Consider the following 21,263-nt stretch of genomic DNA (forward strand, 5'->3'; position numbering starts at 1 on the left):
GAGATGAGGAGATTATTCTGGATTAACCAGATAGGTCCACTTAGTCACAGATTCTTAAAAGAACCTTTCCCAGTTGAAGTCAGGGTCAGAGAGAGATATGACTCAGGAGAATGGTCACAGGGAGATAGTGTTGTGCCTTTGAAGATGAAGGAAGGGAGAATTGAGTCAGGGGATGCATATAGTTTCTAGATGCTAGAAATTTTAAGAAAACATTCTCCCCTAAAGCCTCCAGAAAGGAACACAGCTCTGATGTGGTTTTGGAATATAGGTGAGGTATGGTGGAGTGAGGTCTGGAGCTGATGACCAAGATTCAGCCAGTCTTTTGTTCCCTCATCAGCTCTGTCAACACCTTCATTAGCCAGTGAGATTTATGTAGGATTTCTGACTTACAGAACTGTAAGATAATCAATTTGTATTGTTTAAGGCACCAAGTTTATGTTACAGCAGCAATAGAAAGCTAATATAAGACAGAAGTTAAGCATGAGGAATAAGTAAAAACTTTGCATAGAAAAATCTATATTTAAGTTAGAACATGGTGTTTTTTTTTTGTTTGTTTGTTTGTTTGTTTTTTTTGCAAAGTGGCTAATGAATTTATTAGCTCATATATCCATGGAGAACCTAAGGGTACAGCTAACTGTCCTAAGGACAGTTGGAAAGAGAATTTTGAATGTGGCCAAAGTGGATTTTGCTTTTCATCACAGAGTTACTTTCACAGACTAGTTTTACTCATACAAGGCACATTATGATGATGGTTCCAGCATTATATAGTCTCACCACTGAGAAGAATATCATCTCTTTGTTTGTTTTCATTTTAAAAAGAGGGGGACTTTGGAGAACTTGCCTATTTCCTGGTTCAGTCGATTCCTTGGCTGTCCCAACTTACAGTCAAGACTGGTGGGGAAGGGAATGTGGACTGGTGTGTGTAGTATGTGAAGAACCCAAGATATCCATTACAGGCAGAAAGGAAGGAGTCAAAAATCCTAAACTTACGAAGAAAACATTCATAGAAAAAAATATGGGCTACAAGTTTTAAAAATGTCATTTCACAGAATGTCGGATGAAAATGATCCAAGTGTTTTATTAGGAGAGAAACTCACAAAACAATAAGTTACACCCAGGTTACTGACTTGGAGAAACCATCAGACCCCCTCCTCAGTTTCTTCTTTATTCACACAAATGCCACAATCACAATACTTCTGACACCAGATATGTGAGTTTTCTGACACCAAACAGGTTGCTGACACCAAGTGGGTGTCCTACAACTTAACTCAATTTGAAACTACTTACCTGGAGATAGTGTCCGATGCCACATGTTAAGGGCTCAGTCCCTCAAGTCTGACCCCCACTTCAGATGCTAATTGCAAGTAGTAGGTCCTTGGGTTACCTACAACTTCTATCCGAGAAGGCTACAAATTGGAGGTCCCACAAACACCTCCTCAGGTTCAGTGAGCTCCCTAACAAGGCTCAGCGAACTCAGGAATTGGGTTTACTAGTTTATTAAGGGATGTGATAAAGAATAGAGAGATAAATAGTCAGAGGAAGAGATATGCAGGGCAAGGTCTGGTAGGGTCTTGAACATAGGAGCTTCTGTCCTGTATAGTTGGGATACACTACCCTCCTGGTATATGGAAGTGTTTGCTAGCCTCTCCAAATTCCACACTTTTGGGATTCTTGTGGAGGCTTCCTCACATAGGGATGATCAATTATTAACTCCATTTCCAGTCCCTCTTCCCTCTCTGAAGAATTCCAGAGTGGACAGTGGTGGAAGGGCTGACAATTCCAAGCTTCTAATTATGAGGTGATTTTTCTGGTGAACAGCCTCCATCCAGAAGCCCATCCAGAGTCACCTCATTAGAACAAAAAAATATTCCTGTTATCCAGGAAATTCCAAAGGATTTAGGAACTCTGTGTCAAGAACCAAGGATAGAGACCAGTATATACATTTCCTAGTATCTCACAGTTACTAAAATAAAGCTAATGCAATCTTTGACTAAATTCATATGTGTAGGATTCCAGATCAACTTAATAATCACTAATTGCTAGTTCACTGGTCAGACCATACAAGGATCATTTTGTCTATTTCTGAATCTCACTTCTTTTTAATTTAATTCAATTTAATTTAATTTTAAGATTTATGTATTTCGGAGAGGGACAGAGAGAGAACACACAAGTGGGAAGGGCAGAGGGAAAGAGAGAATCTCAAGAAGACTCCATGCTGAACATGGAGCCTGACATGGGGCTCGACCTCAGGACACTGAGACCATGACCTGAGCCAAAAGCAAGAGTCAGATGCTCAACCGACTATGCCACCCAGGCACCCCTCTGAATCCCACTTTAAAGAATATTGAGTCATAGAAGTTTGTTAAATGTTGAGTTATTTGTTAAGATGTTAAATAATCCCAAAGCCATTTTCATCTGAGAAATAGTTGAGGGAACTGTGTGATTAAACTTGAATGATACTGTTGTATACATTTAAGGAGCTACTCTGTGGCAAAGAATACATTCCTTTTTTTCTTTTCTTTGTTTTAAATATATTTTTAAAAATATATTTATTTGACAGACAGAGATCACAAGTAGGCAGAGAGGCAGGCAGAGAAAGAGGGGGAAGCTGGCTCTCCGCCAAGCAGAGACCCCAATGCGGGTATCGATCCCAGGACCCTGAGATCATGACCTGAGCTGAAGGCAGAGGCTTAACCCACTGAGACACTCAGGCACTCCCGAAGAATACATTCTTATTTTCTATCTCACATTGGCTGAGAGTCAAAGGGAAGACAATATATGTGTAATATATGGGAATAGATTCCTTGTCCCCAAAAGGTAAAAGCAGAAGCTAAGAAACCCTAGGTCAGAGATATTATCAGGACACTTGAGCTCAGCTGAAGGCTTATCAGTCTGTTGAGAAGGGTCAATAATTCTTTGTTTATAAGTAGTTTCATCAATGCTAGTGTAGTAGATAAAGAATTATATTTTCTATGAAATCACTTTAAAATGGGAGAGAATACTATAATTTACCTGTGCTCAGACCTACTGACCTCATTTTCAACAGATTTTCCTATCATGAAGATAGAAATCTGCTTAGCAGATCATTTTTGAAATATAAACAGAAGCTCTGTCAGTTTCTGCATAATCTACTTGAAAAGTCTTGCAACCAACTATTTCTTATCATCACAGTGTCATGCATTCATATATTTCTTTTATGTTTCTTCTCATATCTACATTAAAGCTCTTCTATCTATGTATGCTTTTAGAAGTGATCGGTTAAAACACTTTTTATACTCCACAGGCAGGAAGCAGTCATTGAAAACAAGCCTCTAAGATTTTAACTTGCATATGGAATATTGCTTTAAACTCGGAGGGCTGTTCATAGTTTAAATATTCAAACCCACTTAACTCCTTAAAATACCTTATTCTATATGTAGATAAGAATATTGGATTCTTCATTATGTAAGTTTACTTATGCCTTCCCAGTGGGTCATTACTTTTCTGAGATCATTTCTTGCACTGTGAAACACCAGGACGGATGCATTTACTACCTGAGAGTACAGATATTCACCACCAGTGATGAACCCTACAGGTTCATCTAGGAAGTTTAGAAATTAAGACTGTATGAGGACAGGTTATAGAGACTAGGTTAAATAGAAAGAACTGTTTTCCAGGGTAGAAATGCAACTGCTCTCTAGCTTGGGTAATGCCTAGAATAAGGAAGGATCGACTGTAGTAATGCTTTGGAAATTTTAATATGGATATATTGGGGCAGGGGCAGGTGTAGGGTGTGTGGGCTGTAGATACCCCCCAAGATAACAGTGCATCTTGAGACATAGGAAGTTTTCCATGGGAGGACTTTATTGTTTTGAAAATGTGATAACCATTAGGGGGAATAATGGATGGGGTCTGAACAAAGGGATGAAAATGTCCTGAGTGACCCCTTAACATTCTTTTTGGGCTTAGGACAGTGTAGACATAACATCTTTAAGATCTTTGCATTCTGTTTCTTCATCAGATGAGAACAGTGTCATAAAATGGCTAAATAAATGGCTGGGCTTAAAATTATTTTCTAAATGGCAATGTTGTGGGGCAGACTCTCCTTTCCTGAGGGTTAGTTCCTATGTCAGAAGTAGTTTCAGATAGTTTGAAAGAACCTGTACTCACTGGGGTTTTTGCCTGTCGTGGATATATATGGCTATGACTTCTGAGTGCCACACAGGAGAAATGTAACTTCTGTCTTCTGATGAAAGGGCCTATAACCAGATAGAAAAACAAACCTTTGGTTGAAAGATGAGATATTCCACTCCTTCAGAGACTGCACCTGGGACCAGAAATCTTGCATTTCACTAACTCTGTTTGGCCATTTAATGCCCAAGTGTCTACTTTGCTGCTGGAATTTCTAGATTTCTGTCGGGCAAGAACACCCACAGGAGACATTAAGGCGAAGAGCAAGGGAGGCAGTAATGACAAGGTGGTGTGATTTGAGCAGAAAACATGCCTGGTACCAGAATTAGAGAGCTGAAAAAGACAGAGGGGAAGCAGTAGTTTCTGGGAGGTGCAGAGACAACACTTCACCAGCTGCTAATGGGTGCTAAGACTCACTTCTGATCCAGTGTGACAGTTAGTGGTTGAAAAGTGTTAAAGAAACCACGCTCCTAGGGTAAATCTAGATTGTTAGAGAATAGTATTATATCCTGTGCTTTTGTTTGTGTTAACCTGATGTAGTATAAAGACATTAAGAGTGTTTGGGTTTGTAACCAACTCTACAGTTCTGAAGATTATCTACACGCAATGCATTCTCTCCATCTAACATAGAAGTTGTATGTCTGTTTCCCTGTGAATAGGGACATTTTTTGAAAGGCAAAAAATGGTGGAACATGGACATATATAAAAAGCTGGGATTTTAAATCTGAGAAATAAGAAAGAGGGAACTTATGATCTTCCTTTAAAATGTTGACAAATCTGTCATATTTCCAGCAGATATTTGAGCTGTACTCAAGGTTAAGGCACATACAGATTAAGACACCATGGGTTTTGAGTTGCCCAAGATCTGTAGCCTAATTTAAAGGCATGAGCCTGTCAACAGCCAACTATATTAGGAGCAGGTAAAAAAAAGTGGGAAGAGAAGGGAAAGGATGAGTAAAGGAAGTGCTGAGTTGAAAATTAGCCAAACTCAAGTTCCAGCTGAAACCCTGCAGGTAGAACTCTGTACTCAATAGGAAGTGTGGAATAGTTATAGGTTCTTTTTGTGCTTCTGGAAGTGAGAGAGTAAGCAGAACTTTTAAAGTTTTTCTCTGGTATAATATATACTATATTAATATATACAGCTGGATAGCCAAAGAATGGCTTAAATGACTTTTAAATGAAAAAAATTAGTTAAAGTCAGACATTAAGGAGACATGGCCTGATTTTCAGGAAATGTCAAACAAAAAATGAATGTTATTCAACTAATAATAAAATACTCATTTTCTCTAGAGAGTTTATGTATAAAGAATACTGTTTTCCTTCTGTGAGGCTGAAGTGTAATCCTACTCAGAAATTCTTGAATTAACCGAACTTTTGGCCCTCTTTGAGTTTTCAACTGACAATATTCTCAGCAAGGGAGTGAGGAAAGACTGATGAAAAACATTAGTGAATATTGCTCCTTGCCTCCCTCTCCCATCTGTGGAGTCGAGAACTAAATACATCACTGCATATGTGATTATCACATTTTTAGTATTAGTGGTTATTATTTTTTAGCCACAAAAAATCATTTAAAAAATTTGTTTATTTTTCCAATGGATTGGCAAAATGATTGAAAGAAATTTATAGTAAATCATTTCACATTAGATTTCTGGCTTTTACAAAGATTAGGTTAGTTTTCATTTTTAACAAACATTCATAACCTGGAAATCCCCGTTCAGAAATGACCAGTTATCACTGAAGAATCAGTATTTGAAACGCTGAGTGCACAGTATGTATAAAGTAAGGGCATGTGAATTACCTACTTCCTGTAATCCCTATAGGGATTCATTGATTCATTGAGTGTTGGCTCACTAGATATTTAAGTTCTGTTGTTTGAGGTCACTTCCTTCAATTTCATTTTTAAAATTTTCAAAAAATCTGAAGAGTAGTTGGAAAAATCTAGAGGAGGTTAGGTTATTTCCAGCTAGCTTTGCATTTTTGAAAACTGATTTATCTGAGTTTTCCATTTCTATATCAGTTCTAAATTCAATTTAGAATAAAAACCTTACCTAGAAATAAATTGATAAGACATAGGCTATATATTTGAGCAAATACGTTTTGCTACAACTCAGTTTCTTACAAGTGAACCATTACTTTTAATCTTTTGGTGGTGTTTCCAGGCCTATATAAATGAAAACATTCATGTTTTGTTTCCCAAACCAAATTTCCTGGGTAAATGTTAAGATAGAAAATGAGCACAAGAGTACTATGAAAGAATGTTTAAAGAGAGTCCTCCTAAAATCACTATTTTTAAAAAAAATTTCATAAGTAGAAAACTGAAGAACAAAAAGATTTATCTCAATATTAGAGGAGAGTAGTAAGTAAAAATGAACATAGAATTTAAGAGACTAGAGGTCCATAAAAATTCTAAAAATTCAGAGAAACATATGATTCATGCTAATGCATTATTTAAGGACAATCCCTCAGCCAGCCTATTATAGCACTAAAAAATTTTTTTATCATACTTTTTCCAGAATCTAACTTCAATATGATCATGATATCTTGGAAAATGTCTACCTAGTGCTTAGTTATCAATATACACTTCTAATAAAGCAAGTTGCTTTTAGCTATTTTGTAAGACATGCCATTGTTTAAGATATTTACCATGAACCAATCACATAAAAAAAATCTCGTGAGGAGAGAAAAAAATTAGAGGAAATCCTATAAGATCATAAGGCCATTGACTACAAAATTAGCCAAATTATAACCAAATCCTATAAGATCATTAGGCCATTGACTACAAAATTAGCCAATATATATTTGCTAAATATATGTGTGTATATATATGTGTGTGTATATAAATATATATATGATATATATATATATATCATAGACCACTAATACTGCATAAGTCTATTGTTATTTATTCAAAAAATTGAAAAGTGCTGATTGTAAAATTGTGGAATTAAACAATATATAAAAGCAAGAAATATCTGTTCTCCTAGTGTAAGAGAGAAGAAAGTAATTTTAATTTGTGATGTTAAACTTACTTAGATCACTAAATTTTATATATCATTTGTCCTTATTGGAAATTCGTTGTTGTATCCAAGTGCTTTCCAAACCTTAACTAATGTTTAAAGATTTTACTTATTTATTTAACACAGTGAGAGAGACAGCAAGAGAGGGAATACAAGCAGAGGGAGTGGGAGAGGGAGAAGCAGACTTTCCACTGAGTAGGGAGCTCAATACGGGGCTCGATCCCAGGACCCTGGGATCATGACCTGAGCAAAAGACAGACGCTTAACCGACTGAGCCACCCAGGCACCCTCCCAAACCTTAACTAAAGTTTAAAAAGTGCATGCTTACTAGTTGTAAAATAGAATAAAACAAAGTTGTATGAATTGTGTAATCAAAGGATGGGAACTGCTCTGCCCAAGGTATTTTTCTCTTCATTGTCTCTGGTTCTAGCTTCTCCCCTGAGCTGTAATCATTTCTGTTTTTCCATTCACCCTAGACTTTTATTGAGCCAAATTTGCTCTCACAGGGTTGAGAGGCATCCTGCATTCAATAAAGTATCATAAGGTCTATGATCCAAGCTGCCCAGTGTTCTGTAATTAAAAAACTATTTGCCCATTACTGAACTCTTCCTCTGTTCCTGGCATTATGTTAGGTGCTAACATGTATTATTATCTTATTTAATCCTTCACATGCTTCATGAAATGGATGCTGTCATTATCCCTATTTTGCAGATGAGATGAATGAGATTGAAAGGTATGTAGTGTGTTCTGGTTGGCAAATTTTGTGGTCAGTCCTTAGTTCTCATATTTTTTTTTCAATTCCAGTATAGTTAACATACAGTGCAATATTAGATTCAGGTGTACAATATGGTGATTCAACTTCCATACATCATCTAGGGCTCAATAGGATGAAAGCATTCATCGATCCCTATCACCTGTTTCACCTATTCCCCCATATACTCCCTCTCTGATAACCATCAGTGTGTTTTCTATGGTTAAGAGTCTGTTTCTTGGTTTCTCTCTCTCTTTTTTATTCTTTTGCTCATTTGGTTTGTTTCTTAAATTCCACATATGAGTGAAATCATGCAGTATTTGTCTCTCTCTGACTGTTTATTTCACTTAGCATAATACTTTCTAGCTTCATCCTTGCCATTGCAAATGACAAGATTTCATTCTTTTTTAAGATTTCACTCATATATATATGAAATATATATATATGCCACACCTCTTTATCCATTTGTCTATCAATGGATATTTGGTCTGCTTCCATAGTTTGGCTATTTTAAATAATACTAAAGTAAACATCAGCATGCTTATGTCCCTTTGATTTAGTATTTTTGTATTTTGGGGGTAAATTCCCAGTAGTATGGTTACTGGATCACAGGGTAGTTCCATTTTTAACTTTTTGGAGAACATCCACAATTTTTCTACAGTGACTAGACCAGTTTGCATTCTCACCAACAGTCCACAAGGGTTGCTTTTTTTCAACATCCTTGCCAACACTTTTTGTTTTCTGTATTTTTGATTGTAGCCATTCTGACAAATGTGAAATACTCACTGTAGTTTTTATTTGCATTTCCTTGATGATAAGTGATGTTGAGCATCTTTTCATATGTCTGTTGGCTATCTGTACGTTTTTGGAAAAATATTCATGTCTTCTGCCATTTTTAATTGGATTATTTTGGGGGTGCTGAGTTGTATAAGTTCTTACAAAGGGAACATACCTCAACATAATAAAAACCATATATGAAAAATCCATAGCTAACATCATACTCAATGGGGAAAACATGAGAGCTTTTCCCCTAAGGACAGGAACAAGTATGTCCACTCTCACTCTTTTATTCAACAAACTACTGGAAGTCCTAGCCACAACAATTAGACAATAAAAAGAAATAAAAGGCAACTGAATGGGTAAGGAAGAAGTAAAACTTTCACTACTTGCAGATAACATGATACTATGTATAGAAACCCTGAAAAACTCCACCAGAAAATACTAGAACTGATAAAGAAAGTCAGTAAAGTTGCAGGATGCAAAATCAATATGCAGAAATCTGTTACATTTCCATATACCAATAATGAAGCAGCAGAAATCAAGGAATCAATCTCATTCACATCTGTAACAAAACAAAACAAAACAAAACAAAAAAAACCAGTAAGATACTTAGGAATAAACCTAACCAAAGAGGAAAAAGACCTGTACCCTGAAAACTATAAAATACTTATGAAAGAACTTGAGGACAACACAAAGAAATGGGAAAAAATCCTATGCTCATGGGTTGAAAGAACAAATATTGTTAAAATGTCTATACTACCCAAAGCAATCTTCACATTTAATGCTATCCTTGTTAAAATACCAACAACATTTTTCACAGAATAGAACAAACAGTTCTAAAATTTGTATGGAACCACAAATGACCCCAAATAACCAGAGCAATCTTGAAAAAGAAAAGCAAAACTGAAGTTATCACAATTCCAGACTTCAAATTATATTACAAAACTTTAGTAATCAAAACAGTTTGGTACTGATGCAAAAGTAGACACATAGATCAATAGAAACCCTAGAAATAAACCCACAATTATATGGTGACCTAACCTTCAACAGAAGAGGAATGAATAGACAATAAGAAAAAGTCTCTTCAGCAAATGGTACTGGGGAAACTTGTCAAACACATGCAGAAGAATGAAACTAGGCCACTTTCTTACACCATACACAAAAATAAACTTAATATGGATTAAAAACCTGAAAGAGAGACCTGGAACCATAAAAATCCTGAAAGAGAGCCAGTCAAACTTCTGACAGTAATGCTTCTGACATTGGCTATAGCAACATTTTTCTAGAATGTCTCTTAAGGCAAGGGAAATAGAAGCAAAAGTAAACTATTGGGCCCACATCAATATAAAAAGCTTCTGCACAGTGAAAGAAATAATCAACAAAATTAAAAGGCAACCTCCTGAACAGGAGATTTTGCAAATGATATATCAAATAAAGGGTTAGTGTCCAAAGCCCTTATATCATTTGAATACAAAACAGTAAATGGCATAGTCGAACACTCCCTCCTTTTTGAAATCCATTCTTTGTTTTCTGGAACATCACGCCCTTCTGATTTTCTTGTACTGTAGTGGTTGAATTTCCTCCTGGATTTTTTACTGTCTCTCCCTCTTGTGGTCTCCCTTAACTGTAAGTATCTTGAGTGATTTTGAGCTTAATCCTTAGTATCCTCTCTCTGCAGGCTCACTTTTTAAGTCCCCATCCTTACTCACAAATTCCTTATTTTATACCTATAAAATAGCTCTCAGAATTAGTCACATGTATGGATTTATTAAGAAAAGCAACTGGAAGTGGGCTCATATTTTTCCTTTAAAAACTACTTTAATGTGCTTAGATGTCATCTTCTAAAGAAAGTTCAGTTTTTGAGAAATGGTAGTCTGTGACATTGTGTCTGGTCTGTTGGAATTATTAGAGGTCAGAAAAGTGATCAGGGGAGGACAGACACTTCCTTTTGATGTTATTCTTGTAAATACTGGTTTATCATGCTAAGGATTTTTTTTTTTTTTTAAACTGCTTCAGTGGCAAAAGGCTGGAGATTACCTTAAACTATGTAAGAGATGTTAGAATTTTAGGGAAGGCCTAAGGCCATTCTTGGCATCAGCAGGAAACTTAGTAACAATTGAAGTTCACTGAAATAAATGTCAGGAGCTGGACCACAAACAAGGACTGGGACCGGTAATTTTGGAATTCCACACCAAGTAGGGGATATCACAAGGTCTAGAAAGACTATGAAGACTTTTTTTCAACAAGGGAGAGATGACCTTGTTAATGAAGTGAAGGCTAATATGGATCACTGTGTTAAAGAGCTCAGAATAATGGACACATCCTTATTAAGCCAAGAAAAATTCAGAGTGTATTACTGCTACATAGAGAAAACTAGAACTATGTAATTGCAATAAAAGATTGAGGAGAAAGATTTTAAATCTATTGTTTGCATTTCTTTAGATATTACTATAATTGTATATTGCATGTAAAATGTTCTTAAATTATATCTGTAATTATTTTAAAATGTTAAGATAATGATTATTATTATAATTGTTTACACTTATTTTAGCTCCATAGATGCAAAGCCTTAATTGCATGCCATTTGCTGTGATAAGCACTGGAGACACATTGGGAGAATGAAGCACAGCATCTAAACTCAGGAGACTTTCTGTCTAATGGATTAGACACAGGAAGATAATTTCAATATGAAAACTGGAAGACAAGAATGCTCTTATTTGGAGAGAGCATGGATTTGGGGGACAGTTTATTATGATGTATCAAAAATTGGGATTGAGCTCAGAAAAGGATATTTAGATGTCCGGTTGAAGTGAGTTTAGACAAGTAGAATCAATTAGATGTACAGCGATGGTTACTGGGATCCAGCCAGAAGGTTTTTGTGATAGTGTGTAGACATAACTCAATCAGGATCCTGGAGAGGTTTATAATGGCTGTAGTGTAGAGTGATATTATGAGGGTGGAAGAGCAAATAGGGCCGAATCAGGAAAAGTGTGTCATTACCACGCTTCTTATTTCAGGCTCATAACTAGTTTGGTACACTTCTTAATTATTCTGTACCAGGTGAGGAATTCAACTCCCTCAATATCACCTTCTTAGGTTCTCTGCCATACAGTGCCCTCCCAGTGTTCAGGGCTCAGTCTTCCCGTTACTAGATCTCTCCTTTGCCTGGTTCAGCCATGAAGTGATTGTGTGACTCTAGACCCTTCTCTCCTGGGCTAATCTCCTAAAGATTGCTAACTCTGTTCTTGGGAACGCCACCCATCATCCCTTATCTTTCAACTTTTTAGTCATTTCTTCCTTTCTTTCTATTTTGCCACGAGTTACTGTTTTTTGTTTTTTGGTTTTGTTTTGTTTTGTTTTCCCTGTACTTCCACTCCTTTTTTGACAATAGACCCTAATGCCCCATTGAGCCCACAGCTAAAATATTAGCACCTGAAACAAGCTAGTTCCCATTTTCACCTCACCCTCCTAAAAGAAATGATGCATTCCTCTAGCATGGAAGAGAATGAAGACCAACAAAATCAGTTGTATTCCATATTAAAAAAAAAAAAAAAAAAAAAAAAAGACTAGTCCTTCCTTAAACTGGTCTATTTTTTAAGGAATCTATACTTTCTATTAGAGGATAGAGGAAAAATGGAGGGTATTTTAGAGTTCCCAGTAGGGAAATAATAATAAAATTTCTGTTTTAGATACAAAACATTTAGAAAAGGAAAGTTTATAGAGACAGAAAACAGGTAAATGGTTGACTAAGTGGGTAGGATTAGAGATGGACTACAAACAGGCATGAAGGAATTTTTTTGGATGATGAAGTTGTTCTACACCTAGATGGTTGCCCAACCTTTCACATTTAGTAAATTCATTGAATTGTACACTTACAATGGTGAAAACATCATTTATACCTTAATAAATCTATTGAAATGTCATTTTGGAAAATCTAATTATAGAGCAAACAATCAATTCAGATAGAAGTGGAGAGAACATTAGAAAGCCAAACTACCAATATCAGACAGAGAACAATGACTGCCTCTGTGACTGGAAGACAAATATTCAAGAGATTTTAGGGGATAGTGTTTGTACGATCCATGGTTAACTAAGTGTAGGGAATAAGAAAGGCACAAAATAAGGAAAATATCCAGATTTCTGATGTAAGCATCATCACCATGGGTGGTGGTGAAACTCATTAAAAAAGGAGCTCAAGACGCAGATAGGAGGTTGGTTTTTCAGGGGCAAGGTAAGAGTTTCGTTTAAAGTATGCTCAATTTAAAATGTCTGCGAGATGTCTGAGCTGAGATGTCTAGTAAGAAGTTGATGATGGTCTACAGCTGAGGAAAGAGTTCCAGGCTGAATCTGGTGATTCAGGTGTCAGCAAATATAAATGGTAAATGAAGTTCTGCGAAAGGATGAGATGAAGCTGGAGAGTGTGTAGCTCACGAGGAAAAACAAGATGCACTTCTGTGAGGAAATCCAAAATATAAGAGACAAAAAAAGTCATTAAATTATAGAAGATTACAGTATATGTCTACTTTAGGGTGAGTATAACTTTCGCTTATCCCTCAAAGTAGAGGGAAACCAGATAATACTGAACAATAAAAGGACAGCTATACCATCTTTAAAAAATTAATCATATTAATCTTTCCTCTGTGTTTCTTATCTTTACGAAGGTCACTAGCATCTACTGAGTAGCCTAAAGCAGACATCTAGAAACAGTCCTTCCTATTTTTGCCTCTTCCCACATATCAGTCATTGAATCCTATGGATTCTACTTCCTTAACGTTTTTAAATATACACTGTTCCACTTCAGGTCCTCAACATTTCTCTTCTGGATTATTGAGACCTTCTCCTAACTAGTCTTTTTATGTTTGGTCATATTATATTCAAATTTATTATCCACATCACTGATACAGTTAACATTATAAAAGAAAAATCTTACTGTGTGATTTTCTTGCTAAAAGTTCTTTGTGACTTTCCTTTAAATTTTTTATTATCTGTCCCTTATTTGGTTCTCAAACTTTACTTCTCTCCATACCATACCTCACATTTATACTTTACCATAGTGGATTTGCAGTTTGCAAAGACTATTCTCTCCTTAGTTCCCAATCTTTCCAAATGGCATTTTATGATTTTTGTTTGTTTTTAACAACCAGTTATTAAGGACTTACTAAATGCTAAATAATTAAATAATTCTTATTAAGTCCTTTCAGTGTCCATATAAATGATATTATCATTCCCAGTTTATAGACAAGGGACCTGAGACACAGAGAATAATTGCCCATGGAAAGAGAGCTATCAGTAAGTGTTAGAGCTTGGAGCTCCAGTGGCGCAATCGGTTAGCGCGCGGTACTTATACAGTAAGTGTTAGAGCTAGAATTCTAAACTATCCTTTGTCCTTCATCTAAGTTACTATCTCTTATTACTTATTCTAAAGAAATTTCCTTGGCACCCTACCTCCCATCAGCTAATTCACAGGTCTTTGTTTGGTGCTCCTAATTTGGGTTTCTATAACAGGCCTTGTGAACTGCTATCATAATATTTACCTTTAAGTGTTAGAAAGTCTCTCTTACTTATCTGTCATACCCATTAGATACTTTGTTTCTTTAAGCCTAGAGATATAGATGTAAATATAAATAAATAAATTTATATACGTAATATATATAATATAAATGTATTATAATATTTATTTATTTATGCTTCCTTGGTATTTTATTAAAGTTTCTGGTTCAGAACAGTCACTCAATAAATATTTCTGGGAAGGAGGAACGGAAGAGGGAAGAAAGTGTTTTTTTCCTAAGTAAACTCCTTTGTGTCCATATATTAAAAAGACTCTGCAAACCTGTCACATTTGGGGGTATTTTTAAACTACTGGTTTTTAATACTTCTAGGTGGAAGTATGAAATTTTTATGAAGCCAAACCTGTTAACCTTTTCATTTATGCTTATTCTTATTGCTTTTAAACTTTTTAAATTGATCCAGTACATGTCCCTCAATTCTACTTAGTTCTAATATTTTAAAGATTTTATTTATTTATTTAGTGTCTGTGAGTGGGGGCAGGGGAAGAGGGAGAGAGAATCTTAAGCAGACTCTGTGGTGAGCGTGGCTTGATGATGCGGGGCTTGATCTCAAGACTTTGAGATCATGACCTGAGATTGTGATCAAGAGTGGGATGCTTCACTGACCAAACCACCCAGGCGCTCCTGGTTCTAATTTTGTTTTAGAATTTGATTTCATGTATATACTTAATATGTATATACAGATATGCATACATACATAGATATGTGTATATAGGTGTGCATATATGTCTGGATGTGTGTGTATATTTTATAACATGCATTATACACTATTGAGCTCCCATCTGACTTTTATTATGAAGGTAATTCCAAAATATTTCAATGCCATTTGTTAAGTAACTCTTTCCAATTCTTAGATATTTCCTTTAGCATATAATAAATTTCTTTATATATGTCTGTTTCTGGGTTATTCATTCTGTTTCAGAAACCTTTTATTTATTTTGAAATCATGATTGCATTTTAAAAATAGGATCCATTATTAAGTGTTTGTGTACAGATATACTTTTTAAAAGGTTTTAAGAGTAAGGCGTATTATATTAGGAAATAGAGAAAAACAAAAGAAGAAAAAATCACCAGTAATTTTTTCAATTAATATATTTTCTATAAATATTGTATTTCCATTCATTAACATATAGACTCAGGCACACAAACATGTATGATTCTGTATTTGTATCTGTGATAAAGTGATATATGTACAAACATGCATATGTATACATGTGTGTAGTCTAACAGATTGTTACATTTGACTCTGCCCTGAAATTATTCCAGAGGCCCCAAACCTCAAAACTGAAGGTGAGCCCATGAACCTCCACATTTTAAAGTATGTTGCTAGACTATCTATGCAAGACTTGAAAGGTGAAGGTCATACAGTCGGAGCCAAAGCATTAGCCAGTATTGCATCTTGGAAGCCAGGAACAAGTGCTGGAGCATTTCTGCTCACCACAAGAAAGAGAAAGGTTAAGAAGTTAAAAAGTTGAGAAAAGATTTGCTTTTCAGAAATTAATCATACCCTGTGGAGATCTTATCCCCAAAATTATGGGTAAAGAAAGTTAAGTTTTTCTTTCTTATCTCAAATTAAGAGTAAAACGTATTATATTAGGAAATAGAGAAATGGGATCTTCAAGTGTTCCCTATGAGGGCCTTGCCATTGGGCTGTGGGAATTTGAGGAAAGTAAGAACTGACATTTGGCCCATATCTACAAAGTCTAAAGGTGAGAGGCTCTAAACTGGAGATTTTCCCCTCTGGGATAAGTGATATTAAGAGTAAACTTTGGGCGCCTGGGTGGCTCAGTGGGTTAAAGCCTCTGCCTTCGGCTTAGGTCATGATCCCAGGGTCCTGGGATCGAGCCCTGCATCGGGCTCTCTGCTCAGCTGGGAGCCTGCTTCCTCCTCTCTCTCTGCCTGCCTCTCTGCTTACTTGTGATCTCTGTCTGTTAAATAAATAAGTAAAAATCTTAAAAAAAAAAAAAAAAAGTAAACTTTGCTTCCATCAATGTCAGAGCAAATGGGTTCTCTAGAGATAAGATGTGAACTGGAGAGAGGGGAAGGGACCTTACACAATAGATGTATTTCCTGAAGTCCCAAACCTGAGGGTGATTGTTCTAAGTAGCTAGCCTTGGGCAGGATGTTACAGTGTGGTTCCCAACTGGGATGGTTTCTAAGTAATCTACTGTAGTATCCCAGGAATGGATGGGGTCAGTTTTTAACATTTGCCATGGCCAAATTACAGAGATAAGAGCAACCCCAAACTGTGTAGCCTTTCTCTTTATTCTCTCTTCTGCTTAGACCCTGTGCTGGAGAAGAAAAAAAGAAATTAGTGAGTAGAGGAAGGAGATGGAAAGAGCTAATAATTAAGAAGTCAACCATACTTTCTTCTTTATTTGTAGGTTTGGAAGCCTCAAGGGAGATTAAGCTACTACAGGAAGATGCTTTTAATTAAAGAAGCTCTTAGAGCTTTGCTTATTATACTAAACTGGACTGGATCTAAGTGGCTAATATGTAAATGTGGATTTTTACCAACTACTTGTTCCTTAAAGTTAGGGGTTTGCCTTCAGATTTTATGCAGAGTTAGAATAAGCACCAGTTTATAGAAACTTGAAGGGATATAAAAGAATAAGAATGAAGTTGGTTCCTTCTTATATCCTATCAGGTCCAATTTTTTCAATAAATGCTTATATAAATATGTGTGTTTGTACACTCATGTGTGCATATCTCTGTATATGAGTATGTAAGTGTGGGTAGTGCAATGCAGTTATTTCCAGACATTCTTTTGGATGTCAAGTCTTTTTAATGTTCAAATAAAATCAAATAAGCCCTAATTTCATATAGTTTTTGGCATTCCAGTGCCTTCCTCCTTTACCTCCCAAAATTTATATAAGAGGTTTATATATTTTCCTTTGGTCTCCTTTTTTCTGTTATTCTTCATTCTTTCTTTTCTGGATTTTATTACCTCATTTTATATTTTTGACAAAAAAAACCTATACATAATTAATGTACATAACTTGGTGAGTTTAGTAATAAGTAAACATCCATGAAACTATCAACACAGTCTATGCCATAAAGCTGTCCATCACCTCCAAAAGTCTCCTGCCACCCTTTATTATTGCTTTTCACTCTTACTTCATGTTTATTTTTTGCCTCAGTCGTGGTGTTCCAACCTGCATCATATTGCTCTGGCCTTTAGTACCCCAAACTATGAATTCAATTTATTCTCTTTGATTTTTCAGGGAGCCACTAACAGTGCATTTGTGGGTAAAAATGAACTTGCTGAAGATCTGGTGATAACAGCTAGGAACAGAAAGTGAAAGTTCTAAACCCTAATAATGATTAATCCTTGACCCTTAACACTCTCTAGGCTTTCATCTCACAAAATTAGTGCTTTTCCTTCTAGGATCACCTCATACTGGTTGTTTGCTTTTTAATAACAGCAACATTATTATTATTAATGCATTAAAAATGCTCGTCTCATAATTTAGTTATATAATCTTAAGCTTAGAGAGGTTGACTTGCCTTATAATCAGGCCCACTTATAATTATTCTAAATTTGTGTTTGTTTTTTGATATTTAACTCCTTAATTCATGTGGAATTTATTTTGTATATTATGTATTGTATTTTGTATATTATGTATTGTATGAAAAAAACTTCTTTTAAAAAGATGGTTAAACTGTTTTCCCAGTTCCATTTGTTTGCTCAACTATTCTTTACTCATCTGTTCTGAAGGCAGTTTCTCATTTTTTTAAAAATTCTATTTCTTTGGTTTACCTGGCTTTTCTAAAATCAGTAGCTCCCAAAAAGTATTTTCTAGTATGTTATAATAATTTTATATATATTTTTCTTCTTGTCATTAATTATTTAGGTTTTCAGCTCTTCATTCTTTCAAATGGACTTTTAAGACACTTCATTAATTTCTGTAAAAAACATCTTCGGGGGTATTGATCAGAATTTTATTAAACTTAAATATTAATTTAGGAGAATATGAATTTTTATTTTATCATCTTGGCAAATGGTTTGGTACTCCATTTAGTCAACTCTTGTAATTAAAGCCCTGTATATCTTTATAACATTTTTTTAAAAACATGGACTGTTTCATGAATTTTCATGTCATCCTTGTGGGGGGCCATGCTCACCTCTGTATCCTTCCAATTTTAGTATATGTGCTGTTGAAGTGAGCACTGTCTTTATAACAATCTCTGATGTATTTCTGACATTTCTTCAGATTGCCATTTCTTTACATTAAACCTCTCCCTTCAGAGTTAGGAACACTTAGGTGTGTTGTACGATCTCCTGTGTAGAATTTCTGTATTTTCATTTGAGTAAAACCAGAGATTATGGGTTTTAATGTAGGGATCATCTGTTTTTGGTCGAGTCTGTCATTCAGCAGCTAATTCTTGGTTAGGTACTGTTTTAGATGCTACATATACATCAATAGCAAAACATCTTGGTAAATGGCTTGATACTCTATGTTTGATACTTTATGTTGCATTCTAGTGGGAGTAAAGAATACAGAATGGCAGTGCATTATAAGTGCTATGTAAAAAAGAATAGAGCAAGATAAGTAGCATTAAGAGTGCAAGGCATATAGAATAACTTTCAATAGGGCGGTCATGGTGCCCCTTACTGGGAACAGGACACTTGTCCAAAGACTTGAATAGATAAAATGAGCTATGCAGACAGAGTGGGCTAAGTACTTCCAGCAGAAGAAAGGGATGGTACAAACCTGAGGCAGGCAGGGGTGTGTCTAACATATTGAAAAATCAGCTGGAAGGCCAGGATGGCTGGAATATAATGACCAAGGAGACAAAAAAGGATGAGTTCTGAGAAAAAATGGGAGAAGTAAATTGTGTAGGTCTTTGTAGGTCAAATGTAGTAATTTTGGCTTAACTTTATGAGACAAGAAGTGATTGGAAGATTGGGTTGGGGTGTGACAATTACATTTTAAAGGACTCTTTCTACTTCTGTGCTGCTGTTAATAGGGGAGCAAGGATGGAAACAGGGAAACCAACTAGGGGGACATTGCGATACATGATGCTGCCCTGGGCAGCTACAGGTTAGCAATGGGCGTAACAAAAAATGGTTAGTTGTAGATGTATATGAGAGTACAAAGCAAAAGGCTTTTCTTTCTGGGTTGCATTTTTCTCCTCTTACTTTCAATAAAGAATCATCATTTCATAACTCTCTGCTGCTGACCTTTTTTTTTTTTTTTAATTTTATTTTTTTTTTAATTTTTATTTTTTATAAACATATATTTTTATCCCCAGGGGTACAGGTCTGTGAATCACCAGGTTTACACACTTCACAGCACACACCAAATCACATACCCTCCCCAATGTCCATAATCCCACCCCCTTCTCCCAAACCCCCTCCCCCCGGCAACCCTCAGTTTGTTTTGTGAGATTAAGAGTCACTTATGGTTTGTCTCCCTCCCAATCCCATCTTGTTTCATTTATTCTTCTACCCACTTAAGCCTCCATGTTGCATCACCACTTCCTCATATCAGGGAGATCATATGATAGTTGTCTTTCTCTGCTTGACTTATTTCGCTAAGCATGATACGCTCTAGTTCCATCCATGTTGTTGCAAATGGCAAGATTTCATTTCTTTTGATGGCTGCATAGTATTCCATTGTGTATATATACCACATCTTCTTGATCCATTCATCTGTTGATGGACATCTAGGTTCTTTCCATAGTTTGGCTATTGTGGACATTGCTGCTATAAACATTCGGGTGCACGTGTCCCTTTGGATCACTACATTTGTATCTTTAGGGTAAATACCCAATAGTGCAATTGCTGGGTCATAGGGCAGTTCTATTTTCAACATTTTGAGGAACCTCCATGCTGTTTTCCAGAGTGGCTGCACCAGCTTGCATTCCCACCAACAGTGTAGGAGGGTGACAGATGCTGGCGAGGATGCTGCTGACCTTTTAAATTTAGCTTTTCCCTACCTAGATTCTCTTATTAACAGAAGTTTCTTCTCTTGGACTTTATATAGGTATACTTCTTTTTTGAAAATATTGAAAATTTAATTTTAGGGAGCTGTGGTGGAAAAAAATACTGTCTAGAAGTCAGGAGGATGTGATTATTATCCTGGCTGTGTTACTAGTTCACCATGGGATATGGGATAATCTTTACATTCTTTGTTCTTGACTGTAAATTGAGGTTAGAGTAAATTATTGATATTTTTTTTAGCTTAATTATTCTACCAATCTATGATTCTGTATTTATACTCTGGTCAGTAAAGAGTTAAAAGTAACAGAAAAATCTTCATTTGTGACCCTTGAAATATCAGCAGATTGCTTTTCTATAGCTGAAGAATTCCTAAGAGAAGAGGAAGTCCAAAAATGAGCTTACAGTATTTTGGGGAGATGGTGGTCGTCCTTTCTCTTTTTGGCAGCTGAAGAGGGGCTTTTGTCTGTAATGCTTGATTTCATGGGGCCTACTTTGTCTTTATAATCCTACATTTAGTGGGAACTTGGTTCCCATTTTCTCTCTCTTTTTTTTTCAACCTTCCGTGAGAGGATTTCCCCCCAAACTGCCTCTTTTTAGAATTGCCCTTCCTTATCTCAGTCCTGCACTCCTAAAACCTGATTTGCTGTGGTCATATCACTGTATTATATATGCACAGGCAATATTTCCATGTGCCTTTCTATCTGTTTCATCCTAACATTTCCCTATATTTGATTGTCTTCTCCAGATTCATTTCCAGAGCTACCAGGTCCATCCCCACGTTGCCTCCGCTGGGACATAGTGTTCATACGCATCTTGGTCTCTGTTCTCTCTTGGAACCCACAGTACATCTGATTCGTGCCCTGGTGCTGCTTATTCCGCCCAGAAGCTGACTCAGTCTGTTTTGAAACACATATAGCAATATTGTTTCCCATCTCAAGGGCGCTGCATTTGCAACTCTTATTTGACACTGAGAGGCCAGAATTAAGATACTAAGAGACTATGAAATGAAAGGCAGAAATAGCTTGTTCTTG

General features: G+C 36.0%; 1 protein-coding gene and 1 non-coding gene across 3 annotated transcripts in view; one reads left to right on the top strand and one right to left on the bottom strand.

The window, feature by feature from the left end:
- The window catches only part of THEMIS (thymocyte selection associated), a 186,829-nt gene that overhangs the window by 100,629 nt on the left and 64,937 nt on the right, over nt 1-21,263 (top strand). The gene's annotated exons all lie outside the window — the stretch shown is intronic.
- Nucleotides 18,354-18,456, bottom strand: LOC131834942 (U6 spliceosomal RNA). Its single transcript, XR_009355034.1, has one exon. It is a non-coding gene; the product is annotated as a U6 spliceosomal RNA (small nuclear RNA).

Source organism: Mustela lutreola, chromosome 6 (assembly GCF_030435805.1).
Source record: "Mustela lutreola isolate mMusLut2 chromosome 6, mMusLut2.pri, whole genome shotgun sequence".
NCBI classification, from domain to species: Eukaryota; Metazoa; Chordata; class Mammalia; order Carnivora; family Mustelidae; genus Mustela; species Mustela lutreola.